The sequence below is a fragment of the Rhipicephalus microplus genome, chromosome 7 (genome assembly GCF_043290135.1).
Source record: "Rhipicephalus microplus isolate Deutch F79 chromosome 7, USDA_Rmic, whole genome shotgun sequence".
NCBI classification, from domain to species: Eukaryota; Metazoa; Arthropoda; class Arachnida; order Ixodida; family Ixodidae; genus Rhipicephalus; species Rhipicephalus microplus.
Genome location: NC_134706.1, coordinates 59,950,810 through 59,974,173, shown reverse-complemented (window position 1 = coordinate 59,974,173; position 23,364 = coordinate 59,950,810). Strand labels below are relative to the sequence as shown.

Sequence of the window (23,364 nt, the reverse complement as noted above, 5' to 3'; positions counted from 1 at the left end):
CTGTCGGGGAACGAATCGCATTAGTATAAATAATAAAACACTTTAAACAGCGCTGGAACAAGGCGTCAAGCAATGCGAATTACTTAACAAGTGGGTCGTCCATTGCTCCAACACATTACTAAAGCTTCTGGCACAATACAACGCCGTCTACTGCAGCATAAAAAATGCACAAGATTTCTTGCTAGTGTGGAGTGGTTACCACGGTTCTCTGAAGGATGGCGAAGGATGGCATAGCGAATGCATCCCCCTACTACTAAGAAAAATTGTGAGGATATATAGCGTAGTAGGCACCTTGCACGTCGCCTATAGCAGTTACCTAAACAGCGTTTATAAAGGCTCTGAAAGAGGGCTCTTATAATTTTCTTTGTGCTGCGCGTTGCGTGCAGACCTGGTGGTCTTTTCTTGTTTCCTTGTTTCAGCATTCGAGCGTAACCTTGTATCTACTCGCCAAATGAGCAACTCTCGTGAGATTACCCAACCCTCCTGAAACATCAAAAGGTTTTCTTTTTAAAATGAACTTGCTGTAAGATAGCACTCCATTAAAACTGTCATAAAACACACATAGCTTTATTGCATGAACTGCTGTTGTTTATTGAATATCAATACAGATGAAAATTCCTAAAACATTGTCAAAGATGTGTGTTTTAGATGTATTTAACGAATAATATAATCCAAATGTCTACATATCCACGTCTCGCAAGATGATTCCACACGTCACCACGACATGTTAAACGCAAGAGAATGTGCATACAACCAGCCTTGACGAATGAAGAGCCGCATGGCTTGAGACGGAAACCGCAGCAATATGATAAAGCTCCTCATTTTCAGTCAGATCGCGCTCGATATCCACAGCTGCTGGTTTTTCGCCTCTGCGTCTTTCTCGCTCCAAGTCCCATGATTTCCTGTAAAGATACGACAGAGCTAGCTTGCTCGCAGTCTGAACGCTGTGGTGCCACTTGGCTTGGCCGAGTTTAATGCAAACAAAACACTCATTCGGGCTGGTTAGTAACAGTTCATTGTGAATGCGAAAAGTGGGGTGCTCTACGGAACAGGGACTGGAGAAGGAGACGACAAGACATCAAAGTTTGCCCGTCTTTGAGTCTGCGTGCATGTTAGAGAACAGCCCCGCCGCGGTGGTCTAGTGGCGAAGGTACTCGGCTGCTGACCCGCAGGTCGCGGGTTCGTATCCCGGCTGCGGCGGCTGCATTTCCTATGGAGGCGGAAACGTTGTAGGCCCGTGTACTCAGATTTGGGTGCACGTTAAAGAACCCCAGGTGGTCGAAATTTCCGGAGCCCTCCCCTACGGCGTCTCTCATATTCATCAGTGGTTTTGGGACGTTAAACCCCACATATCAATCAATCATGTTAAAGAACACCAGAGTGTCTAAAACTTTAGAGCCCTCCACGAGACCGTTACTCAGGATTATATCCTGCTATCGCCGTGTGCAAACACACATATCGTATCGTATTAACTATGAAAATTTTATATTTGATTGCTTACCCCGCCAAGACTTTGGAAATAAAAAGCCCCCCATGCCTATTCCATTTAATAACAATGTTTACAAGAGAGAAACCTCAAAATCCTGGCCTACAGTTACTTCTTCATCGCAGCATTCACCTTACACGACATACAGAAAAGAGGACAGTTTTCTATTCTAGTATTCAAAAAAGTGTTCCTGCAAAAAAAAAAAAGCGCGACGAGAAGACCTTTGTGAATGCTTGCTTTATAGGCGGTTCAAAACCATCGCGCCGACCGTAGGCACGGCGTTCTTCTATGCGTCGTCGTGCACTCGTTCACGGCGTAATTTTTGTTAACGTGGCCTCATCAAAAGTTTGGTGCACAGGACGGTCATATCTCACAGTAGAGTAACCAGAACTCTGAATCGTTAGCCACTTTTGCTAAACACACAGGTTGTGCCCGAAGCAGAGATATCTGGAAAAGTTTTTCAGAGAAATGTGAGTACGCTACGCCCCAAACTATTTTTCGTCATGCACACCTAGCGCGTAGTGCAAAATCAATATTCGCTTGCCCGGCAACACTATAGATAAAGATGCACGCCCCCTTCGCCCCAGAAAGCGATTCGTTCATATAACCGTGGCTTCTGATGTTTCAGGCCAACCCTGAAGACAAGCTGGGAGAGATGCTCACTGTTGAATTTAATCAGAAAAAGACGGAAAATGGACCGCTTTTTTCGATCCCTTGTGGTTCGCTCAACAAGTCCTGGGAGACCGAAATTAAAGTGAAAATTCACTTCTGCTCCTTTCATTATGCTCGCGCGCTCGTAGTTACTAGAGAACTTAATTTAGTAAAACTGAGGAGACAGAACAGAACGTTTATGCAGTCTGAATAATATGTGGGGTTTAATGTCCCAAATCCACCATATGGTTATAAGAGACACCGTAGTGGACGACTCCGGAAATTTCAACCAGCTGGGGTTCTTTCACGTTCACCCAAATCTCAGCACACAGGCCTACACTATTTCCACCTCCTTCGGAAATGCAGCCGCCGCTGCCGGGATTCGACCCTGCGACCTGGGGGTCAGCAGCCGAGTACCTTGGCCACTAGACCACCACGGTGGGGCACGCTTATGCATCTTGACTTGGGTGCTGCCCCCTTCTAACACCAGCACATTGCAGAGATGTAAGTAATATCATCAACACTTTATGGGAAAACAATATGCGAGGCACAATAAAACTTCTATATAGAAACAGAAACTATACCTACTTATATATTTATACATAAAGGAATTAAAAATACCAACACACAGATGAAAATGTGCACCATACGAACATATATTTGGACACCCTTCAGGCAAATACTTGTACTATGCACTCATGTACACGTTTTCTGCTAATACGCTGTAGTTGATGTGATGAAGCCGAGTCCTTCAATGTTTTACTGTTCCAATTTATTTATCTGTTCATTTATTCATTTAAGTATTTTGGCCGAACTGTCGTCATAAGGAATGGGCGCTAAGTTTATAAAAATGTGATGATTCACCCAGCTAGATGCAGCTGTCAGTACCCTGTCCTTGGCAAAACCATTGTGTGATCCCTTCCGCTGTTTTTTAAGACCTTCCTTATAAAACACCGCAATGGCTAGTTTGCTTCCATACAAAAGGACAAGTATATCCCTACCTTTTCTGTTCATTTTTCAGTGCCGAAGCAGCAAGTCTGACAATCGCAGTCACAATATAGATCTAAGTCAGAAACAACGAAGCAATGGCATCATCCGGACTCAAAAGCGTCAAGTACTGGACGCAAGTAACGATATCTGCAGTGTACAGGGAAATGCATTAGAGCAATGCAGGCGATGCCGAGCGTAAGTTTGGGGCCAGTGGTGCGTTGTCATCTACCATTTTTGCTTTTTTCCGCGAATCTGCAACCATTCCCGGGATAACCAAAATAAGGGAATGGTTGGAAAATGGATTCTAGTTCCGGGAGTCAGAAGAGAGGGCGAAGATGCAAACTAAACTCGATCGTAAGAGATTTTGGGAAATGCACATACATGTAAATTGTAATGTGCTCTTAGTATGTAAAATGCACACACAATGCCGTTAGGGGCCCAGCCCTGCTACATGGCAGGACATAATGTCATATACATACAGGATACGAATAAAAAAAGAGCAAGAGAAAAGTAGTCAACGCATGTAAAATTTTTCGTTATAGATACGACGTCCTAGTATGGATTGTTTTTAACAAACGTGTGTCAGACTGCGTTGACACCACCTGTGGTACGCTGGCTAGGATTCTCACTGACCGTTCCTACTGAGCTCATGGAATGACACAGCCAGCAACGCTCTTGTCAGTGTCAGCGGGGTCGAGGATACTGACACCTTTCGGAATGACTAAGTTGAATGCTTCATCACTAGAAACTATATTACATTTTAAGGTCACTCGGAAAAAATGACATCAAATTTTCTCGTAGGAAAGACTCTCATGTGCTTCTTCCGTAAACTACTTACATAATTTACCGGAGAATAATACTAGAAATGTTCCCACTGAACCCACTATGGGAAAAAAAATCACTGATTATTACGGTACCTCTAATACGGATTCTGCGTGCAGATTCGTGCTGGTAGAAGGCCGACGCTGCTTGAAGTTGTCTCTTTCCGCAAGGTAATGACTACGCCGGGAATCAGAACTTCCTCAAAGTACGACAGCCGCCTTTACGCTATTGTCCGCCTTTCAGCAATACAAGTGAGGGACTCGCCACGCATATGTAAGTATCAAAGGTGAACATTCGACAGAAGTCTGCCTGGTCAGTATACAACTAGAGAAGGATGAGAAATAAACAATTTTTAGTTCGACAAGGTATGCGATGCACGCGCTGCTTCTATTCTTGTTGTGAAGTCTCCCGATTCCAGGATCCCTATGGCCTTCGCTAGAACCCTATGGCCTTCGCTGGCAACAATCCGGAAAATGAAAAAAAAAGACTATATTTTCATTCTCACCAGTACGCCCATAAATGGCAAAGCTGATTAGTTATTTTTGCCAGCGTGACATAAAACTCACTACGGAAAGCGTGAATCATTCGAGTCTCTCGTTTCTGTTCGTACTGGTGAGAAGGCAATGACAGAGCCTTTCCTTCTCAGTTTTCAAGAAACATACCCACTCAGAATGTCATCTTCACCTAAGGTAGAATCACCGCTCTCGCCTCGAAATTACCATGGTGTGAAGCCTTGCAAGAAGGGCAGAAATGCAATAATGTTTACTGACATTATGAGGACGTACTGAAAGATGACCGCATGGTAATACAGTGCAAGGCTGGAAAAAGTGGCACAGCCTCTCGCGCAGTCACAGCGTGAGTCTTTTGTAGTCCTGTTTCATAGGCAACATATAGGCTTCTGCATCTGCTCCACAAAAATATTCATTTACTTAGCTGGGTAGCATGAATACTACTGCACGCACTCATGCAATTTTAATGCGCTGTTAATTGTCGGCATTGGATAATATATTACGCTAACGTTTTCCCTTTTTGTCCCCTTTAGAATATCATGAAGGCGAACATCTACCCCCTGCTAACCACCCATTCTTCGGAAAGTTTACGAGAATACCTACATTTGGAACTGGTATAGCTTGCACCGAGTAGTAGCACTTGCAACAATATATGTTAGCGAAGCTTGGTCAAAATAAAATAAGCGAACAAGCGGCAATGAAAACAAGGATTCTCTGGCAGGGACTGCTAGGCACAATGCCACCGGCCAAGCAGAAAATTAGACCTCCCGGTGACGTTCATGCTCACCGTTAACATTTTCCACTTTGACCGGTCGCCTGGAGAAGAAGGGGTTTCTTCGCAGATGCGTGCAAGGCGATGGAGGTTGGAAGAACGCCAACGCTTCTCAGCCTCTTTCGCCTAATTTAGGCCGAGCAGATGGCGGCGATTTCTCGCGCTGATCTTGGACGAGTAAGGAGGGGGCTAAACTTTTTGCACTGACAAACTCTGATGGCAAAAGCAGTTAGCCGGTGCCATTTACGGCGAGATGGCTACGCTGTGCGCGTGGTTAGAGCAGTCCTAGACGTATCGTCTCGGTCGAGAACACAGCAGGGCGCGTTTGCTCTGAAAACGCCAAGTCATTATTAGAAAAGAGTAACCACTTCAAACATTCACAGACTGCCTCGTAAGAAGTCGTGTACAAAGGTGTCGTGAACAGCCGTAGCCAAGAACTCCTTGATCTGCATCGCACAAAATTCGGTTTTCACGACGAAGGCTCTCTTGCAAATACACATGAAATTATTAAGCTTTGTATGGTAAAACACATGTTATATCGGGAGCGAACAGGTCGTTTATTCGCCGACCTATTTATGAGTTTCATTGTGTTACTAGTTTAGTATGTTCAGTGCTCGTAACTTCTTGCATAAAGTAACTAACTCACTGCATTGTGTTCTTTTGCATGTTGGCTATCTTGTGGCATTACATAAACAAAATCGGCAATAATGTTTATTTTCCCTTTCAAGCTTCATCTTGAGGGTCGAGCGCCTCCGAGAAATTTTCAGCTATTCACAACCCTTTCTTCCCACACGATGTAATCATTCTGATTTTATTTTTAACTTACGTGCGTGATACGAAAAAATACTTGATCGCAATGCTTATATGTCAGAGAGAAGTTATCAAACAAACAAAGCGGCTGAAGTCAGCATTTTCATAACAGAAACTCAATCATTCGAATCCAAGCACGCTCACCTTTAACATTCGTGTTAACTTTGGTGTGTCCAACGTTTACATACTCAAACACCCAGATTTGCAAATTGGTTTCTTTATTAAATATTGCTTTTTAGGACAGCGAGAATAGCTAACTCCAGGCGTAGGCTGAAATTGAAATACCACATTCTCACCTCCCTTCGAATCGTGTTGCTGTGTGGAAGTTTATGCCCGCGAGCGCGCCAAGCACCATTTCATGTCCTTTCCGATTACTTAAGAGATACCGAGCCATCGCCTTAATAAATATTGTCACGACGTCAAAACAGAGGTCTCGCCGCAGAGATTCAGACACCAGAAGCAGGTCGGTTCTTTTAATAGAACGCGCAAGAGAGTTCTTCTTTTTCATCCATTTCATTGTACTTCATGGCACATGCACAACTGTCATTGTCTTTCTTTTTGACAAGCACGTGACATTTGCCTCCCTCCGAAAGAGGCATCGTCCCGATGCGCAACTCAGGCGCTCTACCAGGTGTACGAAGTGGTCGCGTCAACTGGATAAATACGGTTTCATACGCACGACGCGTACGACTTCGGGTAAATGCTTTAGGCGCTTAGAACTACAGTCAGTGTTGGGAACAACTTCATAGTTCACGTCGTTCAAGCGTCGCGTGACGCTGTAAGGACCAAAGTACCGTCTTAGCAGTTTTTCCGACAGTCCACGTCAACGTATCGGAATCCAGACCCAGACCTTGTCGCCTGGTGTGTAGCTTATAAACTTGTGCCGGGGGTCGTACCGTTGTGCATCTTGGTGCTGTTGATGACAGATGCGCACACGCGCGAGCTGTCTGGCTTCCTCGGTGCGCTGAGTGAACTCTTCGGCGTCTACATGAATGTCATCAAATTCATGCGGCAACATGGCGTCCAACGTTGTCGTGACTTTGCGATCATAAATCAGTCTGAACGACGTCCTTCCTGCGGTTTTTTGTCGAGCGGTATTATAGGCAAATGTCACGTACGGCAATATCTTATCCCACTTTTTATGTTCCGTGTCAACGTACATGCTGATCATGTCTGTGAGGGTCCTATTGACGCGCTCTGTCAGTCCGTTTGCCTGCGGATGGTATGCAGTTGTTCTCCGGTGAGCTGTACCGCTGAGTCTGAGAACCGACTCCAAAAGCTCTGCGGTGAAGGCAGGTCCTCTGTCTGTGACCACTGCTGTCGGAGCGCCATGCCGAAGGACGATGTTTACAATGAAGAACTGAGCGGCTTCTGCTGCTGTGCCGCGCTGCAAAGCTTTAGTCTCCGCATAACGGGAAAGGTAATTGGTGGCCACATTTATTCATCTGTTCCCTGTTGTGGAAGTTGGAAAGGGACCCAGGAAATCCGTTCCAATCTGAGTAAACGACTTCACTGGTTCTTCGACTGGATGTAAAAGACCGGCTGGCTTGCTGGGAGGTGCTTTGCGTCTTTGGCAGTCGGTGCAAATTCGCACGTGATGGTTAACAGCAGCGGGTAACTTTGGCCAGTAGTACTTGCATCGTAGTCGGCACAATGTTCGGGTGTAGCCTAGATGACCAGAAGTTGCTTCATCATGGCACGCTTCCATAATTTCTTTTCGAAGAGAGGCAGGCACGACGAGCAAGTGCGGGTTGCCGGTTGGTAAGAAGTTTTTCTTATAGAGAACATCGTTTTGCAAGCAAAAAGATGGCAGTCCTCTGGCAAATAACCACGGCACATCCTTACGTCGTCCTTCTAAATATTATATGAGTGGTAACAGCTCGGGGTCACTGCGCTGCTCTTGTGCAATAGTGGCCATGTTGACAACTCCCAAGAATGCCGCGTCGATCTTTTCGTCATCACGAGCGACAGTCTCCACTGGCAACCATGAGAGACAGTCGGCGTCGGTGTGCCGCTTCCCAGATTTATAGACGATGGTCCTGTCGAACTCTTGAAGCCTTAGGCTCCAGCGCGCCAAACGGCCACATGGATTTTTAAGGTTGGTGAGCCAGCACAAAGAGTGATGGTTACTAACAACCTTGAGGGAGTGGCCGTACAAATATGGACGAAATTCGATGACCGCCCACACCACGGCGAGACACTCCTTCTCGGTGGTCAAGTAGTTCTCCTCCGTGCGAGAGAGAGTTCTGCTGGCGTAGGCTATTCCTCTTTCACAGCCATCTTGCCACTGCACCAGAACGGCACCGAGACCTACATTGCTGGCGTCAGTATGAAGTGCTGTAGGGGCTTCCTGGTCCAAATGTGCGAGAACTGGAGGTGTTTGCAGGCGTTGTCGTAGTTCATTGAATGCCAATTGTTGTTGTTCACCCCAAAAGAAGGGGACGTCCTCACCTGCGAGTCATGTCAATGGCGCCGCAATAGACGAAAAGTCCTCGATAAATCGCCGGTAATAGGCGTACAACCCTAAAAAGCGTCTCATGGCCTTTTTGTCGCGTGGTGCAGGAAATTGCGCTACGGTGTCTATTTTGGCCGGGTCAGGTCGAACACCCTCGTGACTGACGACGTGGCCTAGGAAACTGAGTTCGTTAAAACCAAAATGGAATTTTTCCGGTTTTGAAGTAAGGCCGGCCGAACGTATGGCTTGGAGGACGGTGAATAAACGCCTGAGATGTTCCTCAAATGTTGCTGAGAATACAATAACATCGTCCAGATAGACCAAGCATGTTTGCCACTTCAGGCCTGATAGTACGGTGTTCATGAGACGCTGAAAAGTGGCTGGTGCCGAGCACAACCCAAAAGGAAGCACCTTAAATTCGTATAGACCATCGGGCGTCACGAAGGCCGTTTTTTCACGAACTCTCTCGTCGACTTCTATCTGCCAGTAGCCGCTTCTGAGGTTCATTGAAGAGAAATAGCGCGCATGACGCAGCCGATCGAGTGAATCGTCTATGCGGGGCCGTGGATAGACGTCTTTTTTTGTGACTTGGTTCAACTTGCGAATCAATACAGAAGCGCAAGCTGCCACCTTTTTTCTTGACCAAAACCACGGGGAACGCCCAAGGACTTTTCAAAGGTTGTATGACGTCATTCGCGAGCATCTTGTGTACTTGCTTCTGAATCTCCTCGCGCTCTTTTGGAGCCACACGGTAGCGGTTCTGCTGAATCGGTCGCGTGTTGTCTTTAGTAATAATGCGGTGCTTGGCCAATGGTGTTTGTTGGACCGTTGACGTACGCGAAAAGCAGTCTTCGAATTGGTGTATAAGCTCAAGCAGGCGCTTCCTATCAGAGGGTGGTAGCGTAGAGCAGATGTCCGCCGACAAAGTTGTCGAGGCGGGGACAGCCGCGTCATCTGGTTGCAAGACAAAAGAATCTCCGGCTTGGTCTACATCGTCGTAGTAGGCAATTGCAGTGCCCTTCTGGATTTGCCGGCGCTCGTTGCTGAAGTTCGTGAGGAGCACTTCTGCCTGTCCACCAGTAAGCGCCAGGATGCCCCTCGCGATGGAAATGCCTTGCGTGAAGAAAAGAGCGACTATGTGCTGCGCTATCACATCTCTATAGCAAGGACACCCACTGGACACCGACACAAGGCAGCAGGATCTCGGTGGGAGTGTCACATCGTCGGCTATTCGCAAACGGCCGCGTGGTTCTTCGCTGATGTTGTCGGCATACGGATGTGCGCAAAACGTCACCATACGTTGAGGGATGTTGATAACAGCACCATGATCTTGAAGAAAATCCATGTCCAAAATTAACTCTTTACAGCAGTCTGGCAACAGGACGAAAGTGGCCACGAAGCTAGAATCCCCGATGCGAAGTCTAGTGGTGCATTTACCCGTGGGAGTCATCAGCTGACCACCAGCACTCCTTATGTGCGGCCCTGTCCACGGTGTCTTGACCTTTCTAAGGTGGTCGGCGAGCTCTTGTCGCATGATTGAGAAGTCGGCGCCAGGGTCAACCAGTGCTGTAACGTGATGTCCGTCAATGAGAACGCACAGATCGGCACGTACAACTTCATCGGCATTAGTATTCGTCGTCGTATTCGTCGTCGTAGTCGTCATACCTTCTTGCGATGATTGGGGGAACTTTTCAGTGTCTCGACGATTGGCAACCTTGCCCCCCGAGGTTGCATCAGTTAGTTTCCCCGGTGCGGGCTAGGCGAACGGCCTCTGGTGACGTCCGCGTAGCTCTGAGGGATGTCACGGTGACGCGCAGGTGATGGAGATCACCAGCGACGTGGTGGGGTTGCTTGGACAGGCGATAGTTGATCGGCATCGTGGGCACGACGGTCTTCGGAGCGGAAAGAAGCGGGACGAGAAAAGTTCCCGAACCCGGAATCACCATGACAGCAATAGCGGGCAATGTGGCCGGGTTCTCCGCAGCGGAAGCAAATTGGTCGACGGTCGGCGATGCGCCATAAGTCAGTTCGGTGAACTGGTGGTTGTCTCGTAAAATCCCGTTGCCGCCAAGGTACGGCAGCGGGTCATGGCTGGAAGGGCGGCGACACAAATGTCGGTGGAGGGCGACGGACCACATCAGCGTAGCTCACTGGATGTGGCTCAGGACTTGGCGCGGGTGGTGTAATGGCCAGCCTGAACTCCTGGCGGACGATTTCGGCAACAGATGCGACTGGCGGTTGGGCAAGGGGAACGGAGAGGGCCCGAAGTTCCTCGCGCAGTATTTCCCTAATCATTTGTCGCAGGGAACTTTCACATACGGCAGTGTTCTGGGCTGCAGCACTTACTGCCGTGTGGTTCTGCAGGCGGTCAAAGTGTTGGCGTCGTTGTTGCAGCGCGCGCTCGATGACAGTCGCCTCTCTTATGAATTCATCTACTGTGGTAGGTGGATTTCTTACGAGGCCCGCAAACACTTGTTCTTTAACACCCTGCATTAGGTGACGCACCTTTTTCGCCTCGGGCATGTCAGGGTCAGCTCGTCGGAACAGACGGATCATACCCTCTGCGTACATGGTGGCTGTTTCATTGGGTTTTTGCACGCGGGCCTCAATCACTTGCTGTGCGCGATCCCGTCGGTCCGAGTTCAAAAATGTAGCGAGGAGCTTTCAACGGAAGTCTGCGCAAGATTGGAATGTAGTTTCGCGGTTCTCATACCACGTGCGAGCGCTGTCTTCTAGTGCGAAATATGCACGGCGAAGTTTGTGCTGTTCGCTCCAGTGGTTGGATACAGCGACCCGTTCGAACTGTTCGAGCCAGGCCTCGACATCCTCGTACTCTTCCCCACGGAAAACTTCAGGAACGCGAGGATGTTCAAGAGTCACCTGCGAGGGAAGAGTGGTCTGCGATGGCGGGATAACCGTGGATGTCGTAGGAGCTGCCATGCTGGAAACAGGCGGAACAGGTGTGGACTCGGGACTTAGGCCTAGTAGGCGCCGACTGAATCGGTGCACTGGAGTCGTGACGAGGGGCTGAGTCTCTGGACTAGGTGAACGGGTCCGAGCAAGACTGTCCTACATCAGGTAGTAGGCTCCAGCGCCTCCACCAGCGTCACGACGCCAAAATAGAGGTCTTGCCGCAGAGATTGAGACACCAGAAGCACGTCGGTTCTTTTATTAGAACGCGCAAGCGAGTTCTTCTTTTTCATTCATTTCCTTGTACTTCATGGCACATGCACAACTGCCATTGTCTTTATTTTTGACAAGCACGTGACAATATGTTTCCTTAATCTTCAATAAAGGACATCACCGACTACTATACTGGAGTCAGCAGCGAAACTAAGAAGCAAATATAAAACTGGGCTTCCTTAGTATGCGTTGACTGCACTTTATAGCACAGTTTCCAAGTTCAACGACCAAATTCGTTTATCTTGTGCATACATACGACCCATGTACAACCCCTATTGGTTGTTCCACGAAAACAAGGATTAAAAAGACGGGCACCCGGAAAACATTAGTAGGAACGCTCATAGTTTTGCTGTGCGAGAGCTTAGTGGCAATTACAGTGATATGAGGTGATGTATAAGCCAGTCCCCGGTTTAAATGACCAGTAGAACTGCCTAACTAGGCAAGATGCGTTCTTACAGAGCAATGCCCTGCGTTGACCATTGCATGATCAATTTACTCTGCTACAAAGAGCATTGGTGTTCTCGATTTATTGATACATACGTTTGGAATTCGAAGCTTCATTTCTTGAAATCGAGCATTTGTGCCTTGTATAGGTGCAAGGTAGTTGTTTGCGCCATTAAGTTCCCTCTTCAGTGACTCGTAATATAGTATAAAACCATCACAAGAAAGGACAGCAAATGAGCGCATGTCCATTCACCATTTGCCGTTTCGTTAATAATTTAGAAGTGCACAGCTTTAACACAGAATTGATTCGTGACCCTCTAACCAACATTCTTTCAGCTGTGTTTTCATAGCCATGTCTATTTACTGTTTAGTTTTTTTTTCAGAAATGGAGAGTGCATCGCTTCAATAACGCATGTACTGTGACCGACATGTAGTATTGTAAACTATGCGTTTAAAAAAGCACAGTGAGGGGTTTACATGGCAACAGTTTAGTACGTACTCCAATGAAAGTTATTAAGCTAATAACTTTATACAAAGGAAAGCTTTGTGTTTAATAATGCTCCAGCATATCAATATATCAACAGGCCTTCGATATATTTGAAGAGCAAATTAATCGCGTTACGTGCATTTCTAATTTGTGCTTTTTCCACTGAAAAATGCTATACATCAGAACAGTCAATTTATACATCGTAGTTCTGTGCTGCCTTCGCCACCATCGGTGTCCGTACTAGATAACGAGCGAAATATCTGAAATTTTCTAAAATGGTATAGGATTTGAACATGCAGGCTTTGTGCGGAGGTCGGTTATTATACCGCAGAGGCAGGCTAGTGCTTGAAACCTATCGCACAAATAAGATATGTGCAGGCGTCATGTCGGGGATGCAGTCAGAATTATGGGCAATATAGCATGGTAGAAGAGTAAAATCACAAAGACGGACCAGATAATACGAATAGCGCAATGAGTCGATTGTTACCTGAGTCCAACCTATAACAAAAGACAAAATCATAATTCTTTATTATTATAATGCCACAACACAAAGTGTCCATAACGACCTTCAGATGCGTAATGGGTATCCGGGTTCTCCACATAATGAAAAAAACAAAAAACAGTGTATTGGGTCTTTCTTAATATCATGAAAATTACAATTTATGGCGCAGTAGGTACCTTGTATGACTAACTGTAATTGGTGACCCAAGGGTATCTACAGCGGGCTCGAGAAATGCCACTGTTTCAGCTTTCGCAATCACGCTTCGGTTTTCAGTGATCGCCTTCTCTCACTCCAAACAAGCCTCTCTTTCGCCCCTTTAACTTTCCAACCATGGCCAACGTGCCCCCTCTCCCAAGCAGTTACCCCGTTGCCTCACTGCCGAGTTCTGCAGAGCATTACAACGGAGAACAGCAAAGTTCAACTAGGAACGACTTCTACAGGTGTTTAACACTGATTTGGGCGTAATGCAAAAGCATTACATGATCCATGAATCGGAACACCTAGTAGACACTGGAGTTTCTCAAAACATTAGCGAAAATAAAATAAGCGCATGGAGTAATGATCTAATTCGACTGAAACTAAATACATGTCACCCTGCAGTGATGGTGTCACAACGTCAGTGATCCCATATAGATGACTTGAGGCAGTGATCTGTAGTGACATAAAGCTAAAGATACTATTACCACGAGTGGTTTACAAGAAGCGGGCCTGCAATGTACTTACGGCTTCTTTTTCTGTGGTAGCTTGGGGTTAACGTCAAACCTCGCATATTAAGTGGTTGCTTGGGCGTGTTGTTACAACATATTAGAAAGAAACAACGCGAAAAACGAGACACCCGACAAAAAACGATACTGACCCACAACAAAACTTTGTTCTTCAAACCATGCATATACACATCTGCAGTGGAACAAAAAATGGTAACACAAGTGATAGTCGAAAAGGAAGTTGTCTTTCTATCTGGTTAATTGAACGCGCTATGAAATAAGTTTCATGGTGCTTAATTTTCATATTTTTACTCTCACTTTTGCTTCTTTTTTATTGCAAACTCATAGGTATACATGCGTGGTTTGAAGAATAAAATTTTTTTTGCAAGCCAACGCCCTGTGTGTGTCCTTTTTCTCTGGTTTCTACGGTTTTCGTCATGAATCCTCTTAATAGGAACCTCGCATTATTAATAACCACCGATGACGTTTCGTGGCTCGAGTCACACAGCGCAATGATATCGCTTACCTTGGTGACGTCCTCCAGCAAAGCTACCATCGTGCCCATGTTGAGTGTTTTTCTGACACCTGTCATGTTTGCAGGTACCTCGTGCCCTACCGCCGAGCCGCGACACCAGCACTGAAATGGCAGACACAGAAAAAGTCCTGGAAGACGAAAACGAGGCACAAGTTCGTAATAGCCTCCGGTGACGAAACTTTCCAGCTAAATGTGGACCACTTCCTTCCGCAAGTTGTTCTGTAACGCATCACTGAACGCCATCGATGGCGAACACTGCTGCGCACTTTCACCAAATGTCACGGAGGGGATGGCGAGATTGCCGGTGCCGAGAAAGATGAAGCAGGGACCACATTGTGAGCATTTTTCGGGTGAACTTGCGCCCTAACAGTGAGAAAATGAAATCACTTGAACACCATACATGACCGCGTGACCGAACGACGCGTCAGACGGTCTAGGTGGGTGGATGCAGCAATCCCTTATCTGTTCGTCGCTACGCATTATGGCTATGGGTGAGCGAACAGCTATGCTTGATAACAAGCAAGAAAGATGAATCGGGCAAAGAAGCCGTTAGCACATTCCAGTCCCGCCCCGTGCAAACCATGTTCGATATTATGGTCGAAGTCACGTTCATCATCAGGCGAAACGCCAAGACGACATGCGTTCGATTTTAATGAACAAAGACATACCTTACCTTTCTCATATTCTTCATACACATTACAGACATCCGACGATGTTTGGTCTTTTTGTCACTTTGCATTGTTTGTAGTTGCCTATAATTTACCTTCTCACTGCCATCTCCTGGCGCCTGGGGGATTTCAGTCAGTGAAGCAATTGTGACCTGAGCCGGAACGAACTTCCACTTCAGAAAGGGCAGATTTATTTTCCGTGGCAAAGCTTTCTTTTCTAGAAGCTGTCGCCTGTTTCCTTGAAGGCGAGACCTCTTGTGCAAATGTATACGCCACAGTGCATAGAAAAAGTCTACACAACATGCCGAGATATTCGAATCAGCCACAAAATTTTGTCGCGCGCTATATTACAATAACTGAAAATGGTGTTCAATTACAATAACTGAAAATGGTGTCGCGCAAGCTGTACAACGCCTTCCTCATAAGACTAGCCCGGGGCCCGACGGAATTAGTGCCAAACTCCTAAAATTAACCTGCCACAGATCAGCGTATTTATTGTCGCTGATCTTTCAGCAGTCGCTTGACACGGGCTGTGTACCGGAAGACTGGAAATATGCCTTTGTTAAACCCATATACAAATCCGGCCAAAAGTCAAGTCCGAACAACTACCGTCCAATCTCTCTAACCTGTATATCTTGCAAGCTATTAGAACATATCATTTACTCGAAAATTATATCTCACTTGAACAGAAACAACATCCTCATCCCAAACCAACACGGCTTTCGGGAAAAACGCTCTTGCAACACCCAACTATTCGAACTGTTGACAGACTTGCACAAATCCATGCATAGCTCTGCTCCTACAGATGCTATTTTTATAGACCTTTCAAAGGCTTTTGATCGCGTCCAACATAACCGATTAATAACTAAAGTCCGTAACATCCAGCTTGATCAGAAAACAATCCAATGGATTCAAGAGTTCCTCTGTAACCGGTCGCAATCGGTCAAACTTAACCACATAATTTCCAGAAAGTGCATGGTAAAATCCGGTGTCCCCCAGGGCTCCGTGCTCGGACCATTATTATTTTTGGTCTACATCAATGACATTGGATCTAATATTGTTTCTTCTCTACGCCTATTCGCAGATGATTGCGTTATATATAAGGAGATTACCGAACCGAATGACAGTAGCATTCTACAGTCAGATTTGTTAAAACTCGCAGAGTGGTGCAGTTTGTGGCAGATGCACATCAACGCTGAAAAAACCAAACATATTAGATTTACTTCCGTAGCCAAACCCTCATCATCCGTCAGATACATAGTCAATAGCACCGTAATTGACACGGTTTCATCCACAAAATACCTCGGCATTTTCTTTAGTTCCGACCTAACCTGGAACAGTCACATTGAATACATCACCAGCAAATCATCAAAAAAACTCGGTCTTTTGAAACGCCGCCTCAGATGCGCAAACTTGAAAACTAAACTTCACGCATATCAAGCTCTGATCAGGCCTTCACTAGAGTATGCGTCAACCATCTGGCATCCACACACGGCAATGTTATCTGATATGCTAGAATCGGTACAAAATAAAGCAGCTCGGTTTATCACCTCCTGTCATTCTCGCCACCAAAGCGTAACATGTCTTAAGCGTTCTCTGAACCTTCCATTGCTTGCCACGCGCAGAAAGTTGTCCCGCCTATGTTTTTTCCATAGTTTATATCATAGTGACTCGTCATTTTCCCGATCATTCATCCACCCAGCTCCCTACGTTTCTGATCGCGTTGGTCATGCACATAAGGTCAATACAATATATTCACGCACTAAGAAGTAGCAATTTTCACCTCTGCTGTTATCCATTAACGAGTGGAACGCGCTGCCCTCAAACATCGTCGCTATTACAGAACCCTCCCTTTTCCAGTCTGCAGTACAAACTTACTTAGAAGTTGAGAATAATTTGCAACCACCATTGACATTTAATGTGTAACGCATGCTTAGAGAATGTTTATTGCTATTTCTTGAAATATGTTTCCTGTTATGGTGGGCTGCTTACTGTGTTTTTTGCTTATTGTGTTATTAGTAATGTTGCTTGGGCTATCGGTCTGTTTGATTACTAGTATTACTCCCTGACATGTTGTTTTACTGATGCTATAGTAACCTCTTGTATGTATCCCCCCTTATGTATTGCCCTCCGGGCTCTTAAGGTATTTAAATAAATAAATAAATAAATGACAGTAGCTCTAGCAGCTTTTTATTCAAAGTGTGCACACACTTTGCGAACGTCCAACTTCATCGGAGTGGTTGGTCCAGCGGGTCCAAGAGGTCGCAAGGTATCGAACCATCGAAGCTACCGGAGACATGAGCCTGAGTTGTTACACGTCACCAGAACTTCGGGAAAGTTGTTTCCATCCAACCACGCATTAATATATCCACTGCTACAAGATTTTTTTTTTGTTTTCTTGCTTCGTATAATAACGAGGTGCTTGATAACACTGTCGGTCTGTCGCCTTGTTCTACAACATGATCAAAAACCTTACAACCACAATCTGTAGAGGGCTCACTGACAACCAGATTTAATCTCTTCATTGATTTGGCATCGTTTTTAGTGTCGTTGACTTCCACGGATAAGATTTCATTCTAAAAGAGCAACTCATGCTTTGCGTTTCTCACTCAAACAACGATGGCGAGTGACTTCACTTCGACTTTCTCTTCAGGTCCTTGAACTCGGCTCATGAAAGAATGTTGGTACGTTCACGTATTACGTTCAAAACCGCTCTGCGGAAGAAAAACATGCAAGTCACAACACCCAATAAAAATAAACTCGAGAAGCCTGCTCGAATTACTTAAGGTAACAACGCAAAAATAACACATGGCGGGCAGAAAAAAAAAGAGCGGGACAAGAGCTGACTTCCAACTGAACTTTTGTTAACAAAAAGGCTATTATATATACCTTACTGAACAGAAACAACGTGAAAAAGATGACAGATGCAAAGGTACTAAATGAAGCCAACAATCACTGAGCAAGCTACGCCGACCCTCGCATCCCGAAGAAGTTGGCCCGAATCTGCATGTTACACTGCAAATGTCATCGAAAGACGATAGTCCTGCGTCTGTACAGAGTTAACAAAACGTTTATTTGATGTTCTGCGCAAGAGAATAGGTGAATGGTATTATGGGGGCGCTGCGTTAGAGTGCCTCGAGCAGGTAGCGGAGGCGAACGAGTGCATCGAGGCACGTTAAACACGAGCGCCGTCTATCCGTTATCTTCGAAAACTAAGGCGTACGCGATCGCGGAGAAAGATGCGCGCCAGTCTCGGAGGCGATAAGCTGTAGAACGCAAAGCGACGGCCACGTGCCACCACCGTGTCGTTGTTGAAAAACGTTGGAAACACCTTTTTGAGCTTCGCGTTGCACTGTCAGTGCAGTGCGATAAACGCTACAGTCCTTAGAGTTACTTGCGTGTGCCTCTTCTAGTATAAAGGCAGACATACAAAACACAGACGTGTTGTTACGGCGACTCAGATATGCGCAATATTTGCTTTTTAATTGACAATCGCACAACTATGAACGCTAAATCATGAACAATATTGGTTGGTGCTGCGTATGGGGTTAGCTGTTTGGTGCCGTTGAGGGTATCGCTAAAGACGAACAAACAGACAAATGTGCAGACAGACCAACAGACCAAAACTTTTTCGTCGAAGGTTCCCCCCACCCACCCCCCCCCCCACAAAAAAAAAACGGAGGGCCCAGGAACTGGCGGAGCGTCACGGCGTTCTGTCTTCTACGTGGTCGCGGCGATTACAACGGCCCCTTGTTAGAGGACCCTGACGTAGATAGATAGATAGATAGATAGATAGATAGATAGATAGATAGATAGATAGATAGATAGATAGATAGATAGATAGATAGATAGATAGATAGATAGATAGATAGATAGATAGATAGATAGATAGATAGATACGGTCGAACTCGCCGAAGTTCGCTAAGGAATGCTTCGCAATTAAAAAACTCTAAGGACTGGTGCAAACATGATAATCATCAGATGCGTGTCATGTAAGAACATGCCACAGTCAAGGCGCCAATATACTTTGACATGACCCGGTGCGCGTGCGCACAGACGTTCGTTTCGTCACGTCTCGCCGGAGTTGCCACGCCAAACGCCGGCTCTGCCATACTCGCAGGTGCACGCCGCGCTGTGTTGGTGCGGCGAAAATGCAGCTTAGCTGTGCGGCTGCAGTCAGTGCGTTGGCTGAGAAGAAGGGCGCGAGCACGCCTGCCGATGCCGGTCCTCGGCAGCGGTTGAGGGGGTTTTCCCGTGGCCAGACGTGAGTCGGGATTGAAGGCGCGCAATACGAAAGTGCGCTATACATCACCCGCGTGGACGAACGTAGAGAAGGGGTTGGACGGGTGGTGGGCCTCCTTGGCCAGGGCGTCCGGGGCTTTGTTGCCACGTTGTCCTATGTGCGAAGGCATCAACTGAAAAATCACGTCACAGCCACTCCGCACAATCACCACGAATTTCCGCGCGATCCTCTGCGCAAAGGGGACGCCACGTTGAGCTCGCGCAAGCGCGAGTAAAGGCAGACCGAGAATCACAAAACACCGCCACTGTTGGTGGTAGCAGTTCGGCGAGCTGATTTGCCGCCAGGTCGATGGCAGCGAGTTCGGCCGTGGTGGATGATGCAGTGAAAGGCAGCCGGCACTGTCCATGAAGGCCGAGCGCGAGGACCACGCATGCGGCAGCCACTGCACCGTCTGCCGTCACCGAGCCGTCGGTGAAGATGAAGAGGCGGCCAGATAGTTGCTGCTCGATGGCTGCTGCAGTTTCTTGTTGGAGGACGCACTGAGGAGTATTTCGCTTGGCCCGGATGCCGGGGGTCGTGGTTGAGATTGCGAGGCCCGAATGAAGGTGCGGAAGGATGGGAAGCGTGCCGCAGTCTGGTGGCTGTGGGACGAGTGCGCGGTAGTCTAGAGCTCACTCGTCCATATCTGAGTGCGGGCGATCGAGCAGTCGGGGAGCAAATCTTCGTCCCTCAGGCGTCTGGTGCATGCGATGGAGGTGTCGCAGGGCTGCGCCTTTCGCTCGGAGCGAGAGAAGCGTCTAACCGGCCTCCTTGAGGGTGGGGTCTTTGACGAGGATCGTGGTAAGCCGAAGAGGCGGCGCACGACGCCGCGATGATCAACGTCAAGCATGGCCCATTGCGTCGGTTTGAGCACGCGAAGAGGCACCACATAGAGGGCTCTGGCAGAGGCCACCGCGTTGTACAGGCGCAAAGCGATGTCCGGGGTGGGTGGTGGTGGGGGTGGTGGTGAAAACATTTAATAAACATTAAATGGTTACAGAGAGGTGATTGGGTTGGGGCCTTATTGGCCTCCTACCCTCACAGCACTAGGTGGAACCCCTATTCCGGGGCTCCATTGGCAAGCAATGCCGCCCGCGCCCGTTGAACCAGAGCCTCTTGGGCCTTCAGGTCTTGACAGCCGAGCAGGGCCGCCTCCCAGTCCTCTCTCGTGGGATTGGGGTTGGGGGGGATAGATGGATTAGACTGGCACGCCCAGACTATGTGAAAGGTGTCAGCCACCTAACCACAGAACTGGCACGTGCCATCAAAGGATGAATTGAAATGTTTTAGCACCGCCGGACACAGTACAGTATTGGTAAACAGTTTTAAAAGGAGGCGCTCGTCAGCGCGATGCAGTCCCTTACAAGGGTCTGAATAGCTCCGGTGCTCCTCCTTGTAGTAATTGGTAATATCTTTGAATGAAAGGGCCGAATCGTCTATGTCCGGGGAGCAGCCTGTGTGACCCGCGATGAGGCGAAAGGCCATTCCGGCAATCCTGCGCGATTCCTCTCGGATATCGGCGATTGCGGGCTTCCAGCTGAGGCGGCGGTGGAATTTGAGCCCGAGGTATCGGACTCTCCTCTTCCATGGCAGCTGGTGGCCACGAAGGCGCATCTTCGGGACGTCGTAGCAGGCCGTTTTGCACTGGTGGGCGAGGACGGCCTTAGTTTTAGTGGCAGAGCGTTACGTTGGAGTATATTGGGCCCTTCATGCTGCGCTCGCGGCCGTTTCGCTAGCTCCACATATACTAAATTTGGTATCACGTGACATGAATAGATGACGAAAATAAACGACACATTCAAACAAGATAATCATCACACGAAGTCATGTACGGCATAATTTACCTTCACCTCGAAACGTTGTGCTGATTTGAAAGTGACATATCAACATTTCTCATTCGTGCTTCGCATATCATCGATTCCTACTGTACGTGGGATCTGCCATTTTTTTTTTAATTTTTGCCTGCTTCAAACAAACGCTGAAAAAAATTAAGCAGCGTGGGTTTCTTAACGTAAATGGAAAATTGTTTTCGAGAAGTGAGTACAGGTTTTCCATTATTTATCCCAAGTGTCAGTACTTACAATGTTTAATAAGCAGTTCTTCGTAGTTATCAAGCTGGGCGGATAAAAACAAATATTCTGAGGCGCTACACACTGCTAAGAACAATACACGCGCTAGTTGGAGACGCGTAGCACTCATTTTTTATTTTTTTATTACTCTGGGTGTTTTAGCTGAAAACCTTCATATATATATATATATATATATATATATATATATATATATATATATATATATATATATATATATATATATATATATATATATATATATATATAACTACCTTAAATGGTAGGTATATAACCTAACCTTCTTAAATGGATAGAACATTTTCTCTCTAATCGTTTCCAATTCGTAACTGCTAACGACCATCATTCACCACTCACTGAAGTACAATCCGGTGTGCCTCAAGGTTCAGTGTTGGGACCTTTATTATTTCTTGTATATATTAATGATCTAACTTCTTCAATAACTTCTAACATACATCTGTTCGCAGATGACTGTGCTATTTACCGCGAAATCAGCAATGTTGATGATACTAAAACACTACAAACTGACCTAAATAATATAGCTAATTGGTGTAATATCTGGTTAATGGAACTTAATATTAAGAAATGTAAGATAATGCACGTATCAAGAACTAACTCGAATCATAACACCTACCACCTAAACAATGTTACTTTAGATTCCGTCCTGTATTATAAATATCTTGGCGTGCACATCACAAATAACTTAAGTTGGACAACTCATGTAGAGTACGTGATTAACAATGCTAATCGCATGCTCGGCTACTTACGACGTAACTTCTCCAAAGCACCCTCTTCCTTGAAACTAGTACTCTATAAGTCTCTCATACGCCCCAAACTCGAATATGCATCCGCCATATGGGATCCCAGTCATGCTAATCTCATCACATCTCTTGAACTAGTACAAAATAACTCTGCTAGGTTCATCCTCTCTAACTACAACCGCACTGCAAGTATGACTTTAATGAAAAATAATTTATCACTTATTCCATTGGCTCACCGACGAAAAATCGCCCGTCTTTCACTGTTTCATAAAATTTTCTATCAACCTACACTTCATAATGACCTGATACTCCAGCCTCTGTACATCTCAAACCGTGTTGATCATCGCAATAAGGTAGGAATCGCATCATGTCACACTAGGTCTTTCTTTCAGTCATTTATTCCCCGCACATCTCATGATTGGAACCGCCTTCCCCCGAATGTCGCAACCATTACTGACTTCAAACTTTTCCACGAAACATTAGCTAACATTGTATAACCAAGAAAATCTGTTACCTATGCTTATTGCTTCTGTTTTTGTATATTTAGTAATAACAATTTTTTTATACATTCTGCAGAAATGTTAATAATATCTGTCTTTTATTGTATTGTTTTATTTGTAATTATTGTATTGTTTATTTGTATTTATTGCACTGTTTTATTTGTATTTTTCATGTATTTACCCACTCCCCTCTTTAATGCCTTGTTGGCCCTGAGGGTATTTTAAATAAAATAATAATAAAAAATATATATATATATATATATCAGGCCTGACCAAGACGACAATTTATGAAGCAGCGTTCCGATGCTTAGCTCTTAGCAGCCAGGTGGTCATGGCAGCTACGTCCAAGTCACAACTTTGGTTTAGCCGTATCATAAAGATGCCACCAAAGGCACCCGCTCTGTCGCCCTCTCGCACCATTTTTTGTTCTTTTACTGGCGTTCTTGTTTTCGTGCTAGAACGAGAAAATACACCACACTGTGACCGCTGTCTCTGCGTATGCCATTTTTATTTGATTCTGTTGTTTTTTCTCCAAAAATTTATGACTTTCGGATTTTCCTCACTGCGTGCTCGTAAATTTATGAGCGTTTTAGGACTAATGTTAACACAGAAGAAACGTGCTAATGCATGATCGCTTACTTTTATTTTCAAAATCTTGCTGCGTTATTAAAGACGACAGTCTTTCTTGGGAACCTTCGACAAAAAAAATTTAGTCT

The 23,364-nt window shown here is 46.0% G+C and overlaps 1 long non-coding RNA gene across 1 annotated transcript; it reads right to left on the bottom strand.

Moving 5' to 3' along the window:
- Positions 1 to 551: 551 nt before the first annotated feature.
- LOC142766953 (uncharacterized) lies at positions 552 to 14,803 on the bottom strand. Its single transcript, XR_012884681.1, has 2 exons — positions 14,342 to 14,803; positions 552 to 902 (listed from the first exon to the last, which is right to left on the bottom strand). It is a non-coding gene; the product is annotated as an uncharacterized LOC142766953 (long non-coding RNA).
- Positions 14,804 to 23,364: the final 8,561 nt, after the last annotated feature.